The sequence below is a fragment of the Phodopus roborovskii genome, unplaced genomic scaffold, assembly GCF_943737965.1.
Source record: "Phodopus roborovskii unplaced genomic scaffold, PHOROB, whole genome shotgun sequence".
Classification (NCBI taxonomy): Eukaryota; Metazoa; Chordata; class Mammalia; order Rodentia; family Cricetidae; genus Phodopus; species Phodopus roborovskii.
The window spans coordinates 10,227,259-10,243,394 of NW_026126648.1; positions in this window are offsets into that span (position 1 = coordinate 10,227,259).

Genomic DNA, 16,136 nt, shown 5'->3' on the forward strand with positions numbered 1-16,136 from the left:
CAACTATCAGGATGTTTAAATCTGAATACACAGATCCCATGAAGAGAGCTGTTCAGCCACAGCTGACTCTCGTCTTGTACTTCTAAAAGAGCAACCATGGCTAGAACTTCCTTCTTTTTTCAAACAGAGCAGGAAATCCAGATTATTCTGTGAAATGTTCCAGGATTTAAATGTTGACAACTAATTCAATTAATTTTTAAACATTGTGTAGGCAAACATGGTGTGAGCCAAACAAAACACACCTTCAGGCGGTGGGATTAGAGCAGTTCCTTGGCTTCACACGCCTAAACTCTTCTCACACCCTTTCTCTCTCTCCTCTATTTTCCTTCTTTTATTTCATGAACAAGGTCAAGTGTGAGTCTCCTGAAGCCTTTCCCAGTTTGCTCCAGACAGTGCATGTTTTCCACTGTCGTGTCCTCCATTCACAGGCTGTGGTCATACAAACCTATGTGATATACCACCTGTGCATTCCTATGCAGTATTGCATGTGAGCTTGCCTGCCTATTTCTTCAAGGCTTTTTAGGTTCCAAACTCCAGGCGATGCAAACACATTTTTATCTGTGGAAGAGCAAAGGGGTCCTTACTGACACAATTAAGTTAAGGATCTAAAAATTTGGTCATCCTACATTTACAGGGTAGTTGATAAATCCAATGGCATATGCCTTGAGGACAGAGACAAAAGACAAGACCATATAAAGACCAACATAGAGATTACAAAGATGTCCGAAAACTGAAACTACTGAAGCCCAAGAAAGCAAGCAGGGATCTTTTTCTAATAGCCTTTAGACTGACAGAGGTATTCCTTGTAGTTTAAGAGATCTTGCTTGCACAGATGAAACAAAACAAATCTATTCTTTTTAAGCCACTGTTTGTATGATTTGTTACAAGAACCTAGAAAACATGGACAGAAACTATATTGAATAACTCTCAATGCCAAGCAAGCACCTAGCACAGAATCAGACATATTGGAGACAGGCACAGAATCCATGTTAATTCATTGGAATAGGAAGAATAAATTCTCAGTGTTTCTGAGCTTATGGATTTCCTTACACAGTTCATGCACTGTAGCAGAATAATATTATTTCATGCCTCATAAATTTGATTTTTGAATGGGCTTATTAAGACACAGTAATCAAGAGACCAACAGTTTATTATTACTAAGAGTCTTTATGACCTGTTTCTCTCAGCAGAAGAATATAAAATATGCTTTCCACAGATAAGTAAAGAGAAATAATCTTTTAAGTCAGATGTTGCTACGTGTCACAGAAATGCAGTTCAAAAGGCCATATGTTTCCTAAGGATAAGACACATTGTCCCTGTGGCCAGAAGAGTGCTGTAAAAGGAAGGGGCTCTGATCATCTAGAATTGGATTTGAACCACAGTGCCAAAACCATGGGGAAATGATTTAACCTCATTGACGGAATTGGTGGTCATGGAAGGAGGCAATAAGCACTCTAAAACCAAGCATTAAAAAAAATCAGATAGTTTGAAATTTCTTACTTTCTATCTGGACTTGGAGCTAAATGAAAAAATAATGTTGCTTTCCTTTCACAGATTTTCAGTTGGCTGTTTTGTCTTGATTGAGGAATTAGTTTGGGAAAATGGATTCGGTTAGACTACTGGTTTGAATTTAAGTGTATTAAGTTGGATTTCCTGGATTTTAAAATACAATCCAGATTTCTGTTCTATAATTCCTAAAAATCTGGTTGGGGATGGATGTAATTCTTAGTATGCTAGACCCATTAAATCCTGGTATTGTTTCCTTTACTGAGATGAAAACAAATCAAATTCTGCTTTGGCTGTACATGAAACACCCTTCTGGCTGATTGTTAATTGATGCTCATAATCAGCATTATGATTCATAATGAGAAGGTCATAGAGATGAAATCACAGACCACCATCACCTCAATAGAAAAGTGTTTTGTGAAGAAGTACACTTTGCCAATTGTGCTTAGCCTTGTTGTAGTGGTTTGAATGAGTATATTCCCCAAAGTCTCTGCATTTGAACACTATGTCCCTAGTAGGAGGTGTTGTTGGAAAGGTGCATCCTTGCTGGAGGAAGTACATGACTGAGGACAGGCTTTGATGTTAGATAACATTCTCCTCTAGTTTGCTTGCTTTGCTTCCCGCTAGTGGTTGGAGATGTTATCTCTAGGCTTCTTGCTCCTATGTCTGCCACTTGCTGCTATGTCTTCTGGACACAAAGGATTCTTACAACTCTGGGAGCCCTAAGCTAAAATCAACTGTTCTATAAGTCTGAGAAAAGTGATTAAGACACATATCTCACTTGGCTAAAGGTATTGATAATGTCAGCTTACATATCAATATATCTGAAGGAGATATATGCCCACAACGAGACCTGTTGAAATAAAATAGCATTTCCTTCTAGCAAGCCAAAAGTTTTTGTGTAGGTAAAAAGCAGTTCATCAAATGACCCAAGTTTAGACTTTTCAGTCTCCTCAAGTGCAAATAAGGAAAGGTAAAGTACACAGTGGACTTGTTTGGGTCATTGGTTCCCAATTGGGGTTTGTTTTTAATACTCAGATGACACTGGGCAATGCTTGTCATTTTGATTGTACAGGTAGACTAAGCTAACAAGTCACCACTGGCATAAGGTAGAGTCAAGAAACCCCAATAGACATTCTTAAGTATATAATGTTTAAGACAAGCCCAAGGGTACATTAGTTAAAATGTTAGTGGTGGATTTGAATGAAGTGCTGTAAGTGATAAAAGTGTTAATGAAGTGTCCACTAAGAAAAGCACATATACACACATACACATGTGTGCGCTCACGCACACATACACACACACACACACACACACACACACGAGAGAGAGAGAGAGAGAGAGAGAGAGAGAGAGAGAGAGAGAGAGAGAGAGAGAGAGAGAGAATTCTGAGACAAAATAGTTTCATGGAGCAAAACAGAGATGCATAAAAAATGTGAACTGATTTAGAATGTCAATTGAAGAGACAGAGAAAAGAGACTGATAACTCATATACATATATTTCTAACATTACATTTGTAAGGTCAAGCTTTGTTGAAATTAATACAATTTTATTTTACAATTGGTACTGAAATATACAATACTGAAAGTTATAACTTTGTAATTCCATTGATTTCATGAGATATGGAATATATATTGATGAATGAGCTCTCAACCACTGACAACTAAAACATAAGAAGCAGAAGTCAGAACTAAGACGAAGGGAGAATCAGGAAGGTATGTTTTCTAGTGCTATTAAGTAAAATTTAGTCAAATAAGAGATCTGTCCTAAATTTTTGGGGCCAGACAAAGATGTTTGAAATAGCTATTTAAGGTGTGCATGTCACTAAATTGGAAAAACAACATTTACATGTTTCAAGTGGCAAATGAAGTGGACAACGTGTTAAATCAATAAACAAACAATACAGTAATTAATACTTTACAGATTAGAAAGATGGCTCAGCCGTGGAGAATTCCAGCTATTCTGTTATAGAATTTAGATTTGATACCTAGTACCTAAATCAGGTCACAACTAAATGTAACTCTAGTTACAGAGGATCCAAGGCCCTCTGCTGGTCTCTGAGGGCCTTTATATGAATGTAAAACACATATATACATTCAAGAGCATGCATGCACATACATACATACACACACACACACACACACACACACACACACACACACACACACACACCATAAATGAAACATTTTTGAAAGGATGTAGTTTTGTATGAGAAAGAAAGGCGATTTCAGGAGAACACATAGAGAAAACAATGCATTTAAATGACTCTAATAAGGAGGAATTTGAGTGGGTTGAAGGTATAAAGTAACTGGGATAGTGGTAGAAGAGTTAGATACAATAGCATTGCGTTTACTCTGTTTTCACATAATTTCTTTTTTAAAGCATGCACAGCATGTTATTTACACATTTTTTATTGGTTAAAACTTGATTAAAAAAACTTAGACAATGTTTAGACTAAGGCATTGTGTATTGCCTTTGCTGTCTCGGCCATTGTCGGCATTCATAGTACCTGTTGCATATTACTGTTTATTCCATAATTATAATTCATGTCATGATTCCTATAAAGGGATTTTTCACACTTATTTCCTATAAGTTATAGTTCCTATAAACCCTATAAGTGTTGTTGGGGCACTTGAGTAATTGATTCTGAGATAAAGATTTCTATTAGAGAGCTTTTAAAGATACACTAGGGCCTTAGCCACCGTGGATATGGAGAGCATGAAATGGGACAGGTATTATCACTAGTCCTAGACTTCTCCACAATTCCCTCACCTAACACTGTAGGAAGTTCTGAGGTTTTTGCAGCATCTACCCACATGTAATCCGGAAAATGCAGACCTTAATCTCTCCATATTTTTCTGTTAGCACCTGCATGCTTGAGCCTGGCTAAAGAATCACATTCCACACTGGTACAATCCTTGAGAGTCACTGATGTTGCCTCACTTGAATACATCTTACTCTTGAAAGGCATCACTGCATCTACCAGAACCTCTTTTATGGATGTAAACACCAGGGATTATTTAATATTTAAACGTGTCATTCAATTCCCTCTCCATAAGCAAAACTGAGCACACATTATTTTTTTTTTTAAATTAGTCTGTCAAAACTTTCTGTGAAACCCTGAAAAGTTAGAGAATACCCCTCCTTCCCTGGGTCCATGAACACATACTTTTCATTTTCAAACCCATTCTGACTGCTTCTACCAGTCCATATCGATGGCTCCTCAGAATATTATTCTTGTTTTCAAATTCTGTCTAGCATTTTTCTATCCACTGCTTTGTTCAACATTGTGAATCATTGTTGAAGTTTGTATTTAACTGGCCAGATGTGGACATTACAAACTATACACACATTTTAAAGTATCATCTTTTACTACTAATCTTTCAATTGAATTAGCCCCACATTGTGTTTATACTTTTAATTTTAGGATCTCAGAAATGTCTTCCTGTATGACTTTTAGTATTTTGTGCTTATCTGTCTCAGAAGTTGGGTGTACAAAGCAATGCTACTAAAATCATAGTGTACAATGCTACTAAAATCATAGTGTACCTGTTTTTTTTTTTTTTTTTGTAGGAAATGACAAAAGGAATACCATAAATTTTCAATTGGTCTCAAAAGTTGCCAGGGTTAGTGATTGCAGCCCAGTGATACTGTGTTACCCTTCATTAACTAGGACCTGGATTTAATGCCAATGAGCATGAAAAGTTTTAGAAATATCAAGGGCATCACTATGACGTTGAATGTTTTATAACTCTAAGCTTGCATTCTCTCATCTTGCTCATTGACAGAATTCACTCAGAAATAGCTAATGTCATTTTCCTAGTAAGATACCAAATTCCAAATGCAGACCACTATAGTCAAACAGAATTTTCAAGTACTGTCTCTTTGAACAGCAGTTTATATATCTTTTCCTGAATATTGTCAAAGTCAATAAAAGTGATTATTCTCTGTCTGTGTCTTAACATAAGACTTCTGACCAAACTAAACATTCAAACCAGAGGAAAATCTGAATCATTACCTTGGGCACACTTCAGGCTTATTTGTTGTTTATTTGGGGAACTGGGATACCATTTATCTGTTTTTAGAGATATCCTATCCTACTGAACTACCAAGTAGAAAGAAAAAGTCCTGAGTTGATCATAAACATATTTAAATTTCCCATGAATGTTTCTTGCCATTGAAGAGCTACGACCCATAAATTAGCAAATCCACAATGTAACATATGAATATTATGGACATAGTCTTTGCACATATTTGATCAACTCTATAAAGTTTTGATAATAAATACACATTAGTGAATAGTCTGTAGAAACCCTAAATGTGAGTATCTATCTTACAATACATAAAATATGAAAACTAGTTTTTACTTAAGAGTATTTTGATTATAGAAAATTCCTACTATAAAATTTATGAACTGTAGGGTTTTTTTTAATTCATTGGAGAACATTCAGGGAGTTTGGGTGTTTATCAGAATTATTTTTTAAAAACTTTCAGAGTGTAGAAAAATTGCATTTGAGTTCTGGATTTTTATATAATAAATACTTTTTTAACGTATTAAGCTAACTAACTTTTTGAAAATTCTAATCTCATAGTTAAGTCAAAATAGGGAAAACATTTGGAGGATAATATTCAGGACCCATATTATAAAGAGTAATTTATTTGTGTGAGATTCCTTGAAATTTCTTTGGTTTAATGATTTTGTCCAAGATTGTGTGTGTGTGTGTGTGTGTGTGTGTGTGTGTGTGTGTGTGTGTATGTGTTCAAAAAGTAGCTGCTGATTCATCAGTTTCCTTGGTGACTAGTAGAGCATGTGGTGAACATAAAGAAAGAACATGATAGATAAAAATAACATCATAGTAGCTCATTTGACCACTATAGACATGACTTGCATAATTTTTGGATTTTATTTATAAATGACAAAGGGTAAAAAGCCCTACTATGATGAATAATAAGGGGTTTTATGTAAAGATAATCTGAAATACTTTGAACAAACCCTGACTATATAGTTAAGTTTTACCTTTATTTGTAAGAAAGTAGATATTTCTACATTCTTCTAAAACACATGTCTTTTGGTGTGACATTCCTGAAGCATTATTTTTGCAAACTACACTTGAAATTTCATGCTTTCAACAATAATGAATCCCGGTTCTATTCATGCACACATCTAAGCATATTAAAGTGTTCTGAAAAAAAATCAAAATATTACTTTTAATTTCCATTTTTTTTTCTGAATAGTGGGGTCGAGGTTAGGCTAATTATGTGAACATGCTGGAGAAATTTACATAATAATACAGCTCAGAAAATATAGAAGGGGTGAATAATGAGGGAAGATAATTCCTTGCAACTGCTTGTCATAAAATGCTTTTAAATCCTCGTAATGTCTACTCACTGTTAGTTTTGACAACCTGTTAGGCTAGAGATAATCTTTAAAAATATAGGATGAAAGACAGAATACAGATAGTCAATATATATTTGATTTAATACTTGAAGAGGAACACTGAGAAGATTTAAAGATTGAAAAATTATACATATATATGTACGTACATATATATGAATATATTTATACATACATGAATACATATATGCAGATGTAGACTAATGAATCCCATCAATATATCATAGAATCTAGACTTTTGAAACCATACATATTTCAATATTCATGAGCAGTCTTTGCAGAAACCTAACACCAGGAACATATAAGAACATGAGAGAAATTAATGTTAGTACAATCATATAATGGCAATAACTTCAGAACCTTGATAGAAACACTAGAAACTTGTGTCTAGACCTTAGGGGTAAAAAATAACAGAAAAATGAAAGAATGCATAGGTAATGTTAAAATGAAGTGTATTTAATATAATTAAAATATCTTGTTCATTATTATGACTAACCATATTCTAGGTTATTATTAATGTAGTAGAAATGTAATGAGTCTATATATTACAGCTCCTAAAAATGTGTTAAATTCTTACTTTTGTTTTACAAGGAGAGTCCTTGCATATTTTAATAATATCTATAAAAAATGGTGCTACAGCTAAGATACTAAAATTATAATAAAAGTTAGGAAAACAACTTGCCTACCAATAAACAAATGAAAATTTTTCTGATTCCATAGTACCTTACTGAACTAATATGTGTTGATAATAGCATTGCTTATAAAACTAATAAGCCTAAAGCATTTATTATTACTATCACTGTACCTACAAAAGAAGCAACCACATTTTTGGACAAAAAATATGTGTTTGCATTTTTGCAGAATTAGTAATAATAGAAAAAAAAAACCACCACTGAGAGAACACATAAATAAGTTGAAGTAAGTTTTGTAAAAAGCAATAGAAATTATTTATTCCTTAAAGTCTGTGAGGAAGGATCCATAACAATAACTCCTGAATTTTATGTTCTAGTACAACTTATACCATGTGGTCCATGCCAAACTTGCATAGTAACTTTCAAATTGCCGCAAATCCCTTAGACCATGTCTACAGTCAGATGTGATTTCTGTGCAGCTGAATCAGGGAAATGATTTCTTTGACCTTTCTTTGCATCATGGCACCATAAAACGCCATCATGAAGAGCTGAGGTTTTCATACACTTGAGCATTCCATGGAAAGTGTTTGCATAGCTCCTGACTTGCCTCAAATCTTCTTTCTCATAGCTCTTACATGAAATAACCAGTATTGTTTTAAGGACATCAGTCTTTCCACAAACCATGACTTCTTGGATCTGTCTTTATGCAGATCTTTCTTACCAAAATGCAAATTTAAAAAAAAAAAAAAAAAAAACCAAAACTCTGCTTCATTTGGGTTCCAAATTCTCAGAAAAAACTTGGCTAAAATTTGGTTCTAAAAATCACGTCATAAGCTGAAGGCTGAATTGCTTGGAAATGTCCTCTACCAGAAAATAAGGTTATCACCATTAACATAACTTCTCACATAGTATTAGAATATGGACACAGGACAGACAAATTCTATGCTAGCATATAACATGTATGACCTTTTGTCTGATTTCTAATACAGTCACTTACCCACCTGAGATATCATGAGTGCACAGAGTCATGGTTTGCATATAAAATATCCCATTCTAAAAGAGAAATATGAAAATATATTGAAAGGACTAGAACAATGTAGACTTAAAACCATCTGAGCACGAATTCAATACAAAACCCATGTCTGGTACTAAGGACAGATCTATCATGATGTAAGCCTCAACACACATGAGCAGAAAGCATGATGTGAGCTCCAACACATGTAAATGGATGTAGCATGATATGAACAAACATGCTCAAAATCTCTCTGCTTTACAGACTAAGAAGATGGTGTGAAGAAGAGCCAGTAAAGATGCTTAAGCCCTCACACTAATTTCTTAAGGAATATTCAAGCATACTTTAAGAATTTTATTTGCACGAACTTAGGTTCTACATACAAATATTGTCTAAGTCCAATTAAAATGTTGACATACTCACATCCAAAACAGGAATACACATGTACTCAGGAAATTCACAGGTATTAACATTTTTGAAGAGCCTAACATATACAGAATTATTAAATACATGGAAATTATTCAGGTGATTAACCCACTCAGAGAGTGGTAGTTACATCATATCTTATAATTAATATCAAACTAACTACACAGAAACAGATTAAGTAAGTTTGTAGTCTGTGTAACTTTCCCTGAAGCATAGTCATAAAGGAAGACAAATAATTTCCACAGTGAGTACTTTGTGATGTTTCTCTGCTGCAAGAGATTATTAGAAGCACTCAGGATGTGTAATCCTTTCCCTGGACTATGGAACATCAACTTTAAAATGTCCCCAAATAATATATTTCAATGTCATGACAACAAAATAACTCCTACAGCATATCTTGTCTGTGTTTTACTCATTGGATTAGCTTAATAAATGTCTCCTTGCCTTATGGTTTCATCATATTACTATATGATAAATGTAGTCTGAAAAATTTTCTAAACTACATGAGGTTATTATTCTTACAGCAAGCAAGTACAGTATAGCTCATAGAGGTAAAATGTAACTTTAAGATAAAGTTTAAAACTTGGAAACATACTGAGGAAACATCCTCATTCAATTCTGGTGTCGAAGTAATAGATCACATGACATTATAATCACTACCCAATATTGTTTCATTTCTTGTGGACACTATTGCCATTTCATAAATATTTTGAATATAAGCATTGAAACAAAATATTAATAATGCAACTAAAATTATTATTTCTGGGAGATAATGTAAGAGTGGATAAAGTCAACTCTATTGTGTTATAAAACACTGTAAACCCTTGGAATTAATTTACAATAAGAATATCATAAAACTCAATGATGGCCATCAGTCATTGTTTCTGAACACCAATAGTCACTGGTTGTTTCTGACCCTACAAATTGCATGCAGTGTGATCTTCCATAAATTCCTTAATCTGTCCTAGAAGATAGAGTGAAAGTCATTGAACAACAACAGTTTCTAAATCTTGCAAATTGGGAATATAAACTCAAAGAACAAAAGCATATTTGTTGGAGTGTAAAATTAAGGATCTTAAGATACAAAGTTTAGCTGGACATTGGTGGGGCATACCTTTAATCCCAGCACTCGGGAGGGAGGCAGAGGCAGGTGGATCTCTGTGAGTTCAAGACCAGATTGGTCTAAAAGAGCTAGTTCCTGTACATTCTCTAAAGCCTCAGAGAAACCCTGTCTCAAAAAACAAAAACAAACAAGCAACAACAACAAAAAAGATAAAGAGTTATCCTGAATTCTCCAACTGGACAGTAGATACTTCTCATTACTGACACTACTGGATATAAAAGATGAAGATTCTGAATGGCTTTACTAAGTATCAAGGTTTTGAATCTCAAAATTGGCCCCTAGTGACATAACTCCTAATGATTCCCAAGAAGTTCTATTAGTTGGGGATTGAGATTTGAAATACATGAGCCTATAGGAGCACATTCTCTTTCAAATTACCATAGATACTATAATGTATATCCCACTACAAAATTGAATGTTTTAGATGAACTCTTATCTGAGGTCTTGTGTTCAAATCACACTCTAAAACTAAGAGAAATGCAATTATAGCTAAATCTGATGAAACCAATTTCAAGCTTAACAAGACTGGATATTTCTATAGGAAGACATGCTGCAAAATAATGGTAAATTTTCGCAGCTAAGTATGAACACAGAAAATTTCTAAAACAAAAAGCTTTTTTTGTTTTCTTTTTCTTCAAAATAGTTGGTTTTTTTTATATGTTATATCATGATTAAGGTTTCCTCTCCATTCTTCCCAATTTCTCACATATGGGTCAACTTTCTTTCTACCTCTCATTAGAAAGCAAACTGGCTTCTATGGAAATAATTAAAATAGAATAAAATTTAAAAAAACTGACATAGAATTGAACAGAACAAATGAAGAGCATGAAAAGAATACTAAAGTAGGAAAAAGAGACAGGGACCCACAGGTTTGTACACTCAGGGATACCATAAAAATACTAGACGTTAAACCCTAATGTATATAGAAAGGAACTTTGGGGTAAATGAATGAGAGAGGTGGGGGAGGGAGAGAGAGAGAGTCCTGACCTGATAATAGAGACAAGGGACATCCAAAGATGCCATTGAACTAACTTCCTTCTGGCCATGGGGAACGATGTGAAAGAGTTTGACCTGCAGCCTATCCTTAAGAGTAGTTTGTGAGCCATCCTATGCAGAAAGTAAATTTTCATTTCAAAGTAGTTATCAATCAGAGATTGCTTCTGGGTTAGGCATGGGGACACATGTCCAGCTCTCCTTTTAGTTGTAAGACCCAAATGGTGCAGACTTCTATATGCTTTGTGTAAGCTCCCTAAGTCTCTGTGAGTTCATTTGTGTGTCTATCTTGTTTATTTAGAGGGCCTTGCTTTCTTCATATACTTCATCCACTCTGATTCTTACACTTCTCGTACCTCCTCTTTTGTGGGCTTCCTGAGCCCAGAAGGCATGGCATTACTGAAGACATCCCATTTAGGGATAAGTGTTCCAAGGTCTCTCACTCTCTGCACAATATACTGCTGGAGGTTTTTGTATTTGATCCCATCTGTTGCAGGATGAAGTGTCTTTGATTATTGTAAAGCAAGGCCCTGGTCTGCAGTTATAGCAGAATGTTATTGGGAGCTATTTTTATTACTACTTTTTAAAATAGTACTAATTGCCTCCAACCTAGTTCCATTAGCCCCAATTTCAGGCACTTGGTCACACAAGCAGGATTGGGTATGAGTTTCATCTCATGAAGTGGTCCTTAGGTCAAATGCTAGTTGACTGGTTGGTGTGCCTCCATTGCACTAACACATCTTGCAGGCAAGAAACCATTGTAGATTAAAGGATGTGTGACTGGGCTTGTGTTTGCGTTTTTCCTTTGGTAGTTTGCAGAGTACCCTTTTGTATCAAAGAGGCTACTATGTATGCTTAGCGTCTCCATATTCAATGAGTTGTGTAGGTAGTTTTCTCCGTCAATAAGGCCTTGCCATCATGTTGTATAGAACAATATACAATTGTGGAAACAGCCTAAATTGTTTAGGAGTTCCCATGAGACCACTTTGACCAATAACTCACTTAGATGTAACCCAACCAGGCCCTGGGAGCTTGGCCACAGGTCAGTTTCGGTTCCTTCTCTCTTGTTATCTGGCAATTTTATTTAGATCACCTTCACATGTGTATATATGATGTTTCTACTGTATTCACTTTCCCTAATATCCCTCAGATAAACATTAATTTATGTCTCCCATGTATTCCATCCCTCTTCCCTCTATCACCTCCTGTTGTAGCTCCTCTCTCCATCATTCATTGAATATTGTCTGTTCTACTTCCCATTCCTAAAGAGAGCAATATGCCCTCAGCCCACTACTCCATGCTTAGTTTCTGTGGTTCTGTGGAATGGAGCTTGGTTATCATCAACTTAACATCTAAACTCCATATATAAAAGAATAGCTGTTAGATTTGTCTTTCTTGTTCCTGAGTACCTCACCCAGGATGTTTTTTTAATAGTTTCATCCATTTACCTGCCAATTACATAATTTCATGGGCTGGAGAGATGACTCATCCATTAAAATCTAGGCTTACACTACAAAGATCTTTTTTTAAATTGATTTAAATAAGTTCAATGAAGTTACAAAACTGAAAAAAGGCACATTTAATTCTATAATCCAACAAACAACAATTTATCATGAGACACAAATATAGTGGAGTAGGAAACATTTGTATCCCTAATAAAGCATTTTAAACTCCTTTGCTAGCTATGTAACTTTGCAACCGTCTCCCGTTATTTAATATTCACTTTGTTTTCCACTTTTAAAATATGCATTTTCTGTACACACATGCATTGTGTTATAAGTTATTTACAAATAATCATATGGCTATGCTTGTATATTATCAGCAACTGCAAACCTAATTTGTTTGTGTCCTTGCTTTTATAGTATTATGAATTTACCTTCATTCATTATTTGTAATATGTAAATATGTTTTTCAGAGTATTTACAAGTGATTCCTTATTGATTTTAAAAGAAGAATCTCTTGAGAGGATGTCCTTCTGGTAGACTTGCAAGCTTTATGAAGGTATTTAGAAGGGAACTTTTAGCTCAGTCAAAGTGCCTATTTCACACTGGCGAGAACTTGCATTTGTTCCCTGAAGACAGGCAAAAATTCTAGGCCTTGTAGGACTTGTAATCTCAGCAGTGCATGAAGCAGAAAGACACTAAGATTCCTGGGAAACTCTGGCCAACCAGTAGTGCTGGTTGTTTTGTCAACCTGATGCTAACCTAGTCATGTTTAGGATGTGGGATACTTAGTTAAGAAAATAACTCAGAAGATCGACCCATGGGGACATATGCAGGGCATTTGCTATTATCATTATTTAGCAATTGATGTAGGAAGTCCAGCCCATTCAGTATGGTTCTAGTCCTAGAGCAAGGCATAAGAAAGAAAGTTGAACAAGCCTTGACGAACAAGACAGTAAGCAGCTCTCCTCCATGGCCCTCTGCTTCCGTTTCTCTCTCAAAGTCCCTGTGCTACCTTCACAATTTGGACTAAGTACTGAGAGATGGAATAAACCTTTCTTTCTTTGAGCTGCTTTTGGTCAAGATGAGATGCTTTGATTTTTCAATATGGTCTCTCTATATAGCCCTGGCTATCCTGGAAGTCACTACATAGTCCAGCTGGCCTTAATCTAACAGATGTCTACTTGCCTCTGCTTTGAGGTGCTAGAATTAAAAGCCTTTGGTAAAAGGCTTAATCAAGACAGCAGTCTAATATATTTAGTGTGTCCAGGAAAAGAAAAGAGACCCAATCGCAATGGGTGGCATCCTTGAGTATGACATTCCAGGCTCTCCTCAGGTCTGCATATGCAAACTCACATTCATGTACCTGTACATGCAAACACAAACACTAATAAAAGTTCAAAAGATGAATAAAATATTTTGTACATTGCTGCATGTGGCAGTTACTAAAACAATTGGGTTTGATTGGGCTTATATAGTTCACTCTGGTTTAGTTCTCAGGTCCATCCCCGTACCTGAATATTCTCGGTAATTGCAAGTACAAAAACAATTCATATATGCCCTTGATTCCTTTATGTTATGATTTGTTTTTCGTGTGTTGCTTTATAAAGCACAATTGCTTTTTACAGTGTATCGCAAATTGTTTTTATTCATTTCAAACACTTGTTTCAAAGGACCGTGGCCTCCTGACAGACTTACAGGCTTTCTGAAGGAGGTCTTTAAAAGTGAGTTTTGAGAAAGGGTTACTAAGCCTTGGCTAGAGTGAGCTGCATTTTTTTTCTCCATCTGCATTTGATGAGGAAGTTGTGGCCTCCTTTCATTGATGTGGGTTTTACCATCATTATCCAAGCCTCTAACCTGCGGCCTTGATTACTATAATACTCTTGACTTTGGGCTACTTTTGAGCTTCGGCTGGTGAGGAATGCAGCAATCTGTTTGCTTGTGGGTAGCCACTGCAGGAAGCATATTGTACCAGTGTTCCATCGTAAAATGCAGGGGAGCTGCACTCTAATGAAGCCACAGCAACACTGAGTGTATTTGAGGAGTCACTTGAATATTTAATGAGTCTAAATGGAAAAGAGATATACTTTATTCTCCCTCCCTTGTGCTATTTTACCATCAGTGGTTGAACAAAAGACACTTAATGAAAACATCTTAGCTGAATGTTACTTTCAACACTATAGGCATTATACGGCAGAAAAGTTAGATTCACAGTTGGACTTAAAGGTCCCTGTTTTCAAACTCAATGCAGATGATTATTAAGAAGCTAACAAAAGCACACAGGAATATGTCTTGAGCTGATGGGACAAACCTTATGGAGACTGAGAAAGCAACACACTGCACCAAAAAAGAAAAAAAAAAAAAGAAAGAATGAAAGAAAGAAAGAAAGAAAAAGAAAGAAAAGGAGGGAGGAGGGCCAGTTGATTTCCTACATACAGACGAATAAAAGCTGTAGTGGGATTCACTCAGCCCATGACCTTGGTCTATTTGACCTGATAGAGACCACGTTTCTTGTCTACCCACCTGGTGTGGGACAGAAGAAAGCCAAAAATATAGGGTCTATTGCTCTAAAAAATTCTTTCTCTCTCCATACTTGACTCTTTGGAACCTTTGTTTACATATAGTGTTAACCTAAAATCTAAACTTTCCGTTTTGATATTAATAATGTTGAAGTTTTCTACAGTGAACAATAAAATTTCCTAGTAGAGATCTTTAAGTCTCTAGAAAGAAGATGGAGCACCACAGCAATGATTCAACCAGGTTATAATGATGTAATTGAGCTGATATACACCTCTCAAAGATCAGCTTTGACCTACAAGCTGCTCAAGACAATTCCAGGTTTGCTAGCTGAGATGGTCCACCATTTTATACCTCTAGCCAAAGCTTCAGGTGAGCTATGCTCATTACTGTGAGACTGAGACTAGCTACAAATGTTACAGCTAATCCTGATGAGACATAACCATTGTTTTAGTTCTTTCTTTCTTTCTTTCTTCCTCCCTTCCTTCCTTCCTTTCTTTCTTTCTTTCTTTCTTTCTTTCTTCTTTTGTTCCTTCCTTCCTTCCTTTCTTTTCTCTTTCTTTTTTAACAGAATCCCACAAAGAGACTGTCAACCCCTAGACAACAGGAAGCACTTCTAAGAAAACAATACCCCATCTCCCAACAGAGTTTGTTTACTCAGGATTATGGACAATTGTCATTTGTTAGGGATTAGTTTAATAGGGTTGGGGGTAGAATAATAAAGTTTAGACTCAGGAATTTCTTTTGGAAAAGAGAAAATGGATGGGATAGAATAATATGGTAGATTATTGTACCTACTTGTAAACTAATTCAACAACTACAAGCGTTAGAGAATTTGTATTGGTATGGATATTTGCATATTGATACAAATGTTAAACTATTTTTCTATTCCTGTCTAATAATTTTGTGTATTGATACAAATTCAAAACTAAATTTATATATATATATATATATATATATACATATATATATATATATATATACTCCTGTTGAAATTGAAATTGTTTTTATATTAATACAAATGTAAGTTACACCTATCATGCTGTCTGTATTTTCTACTTCTGTTTAGGATATTTTGTGTATTGATAT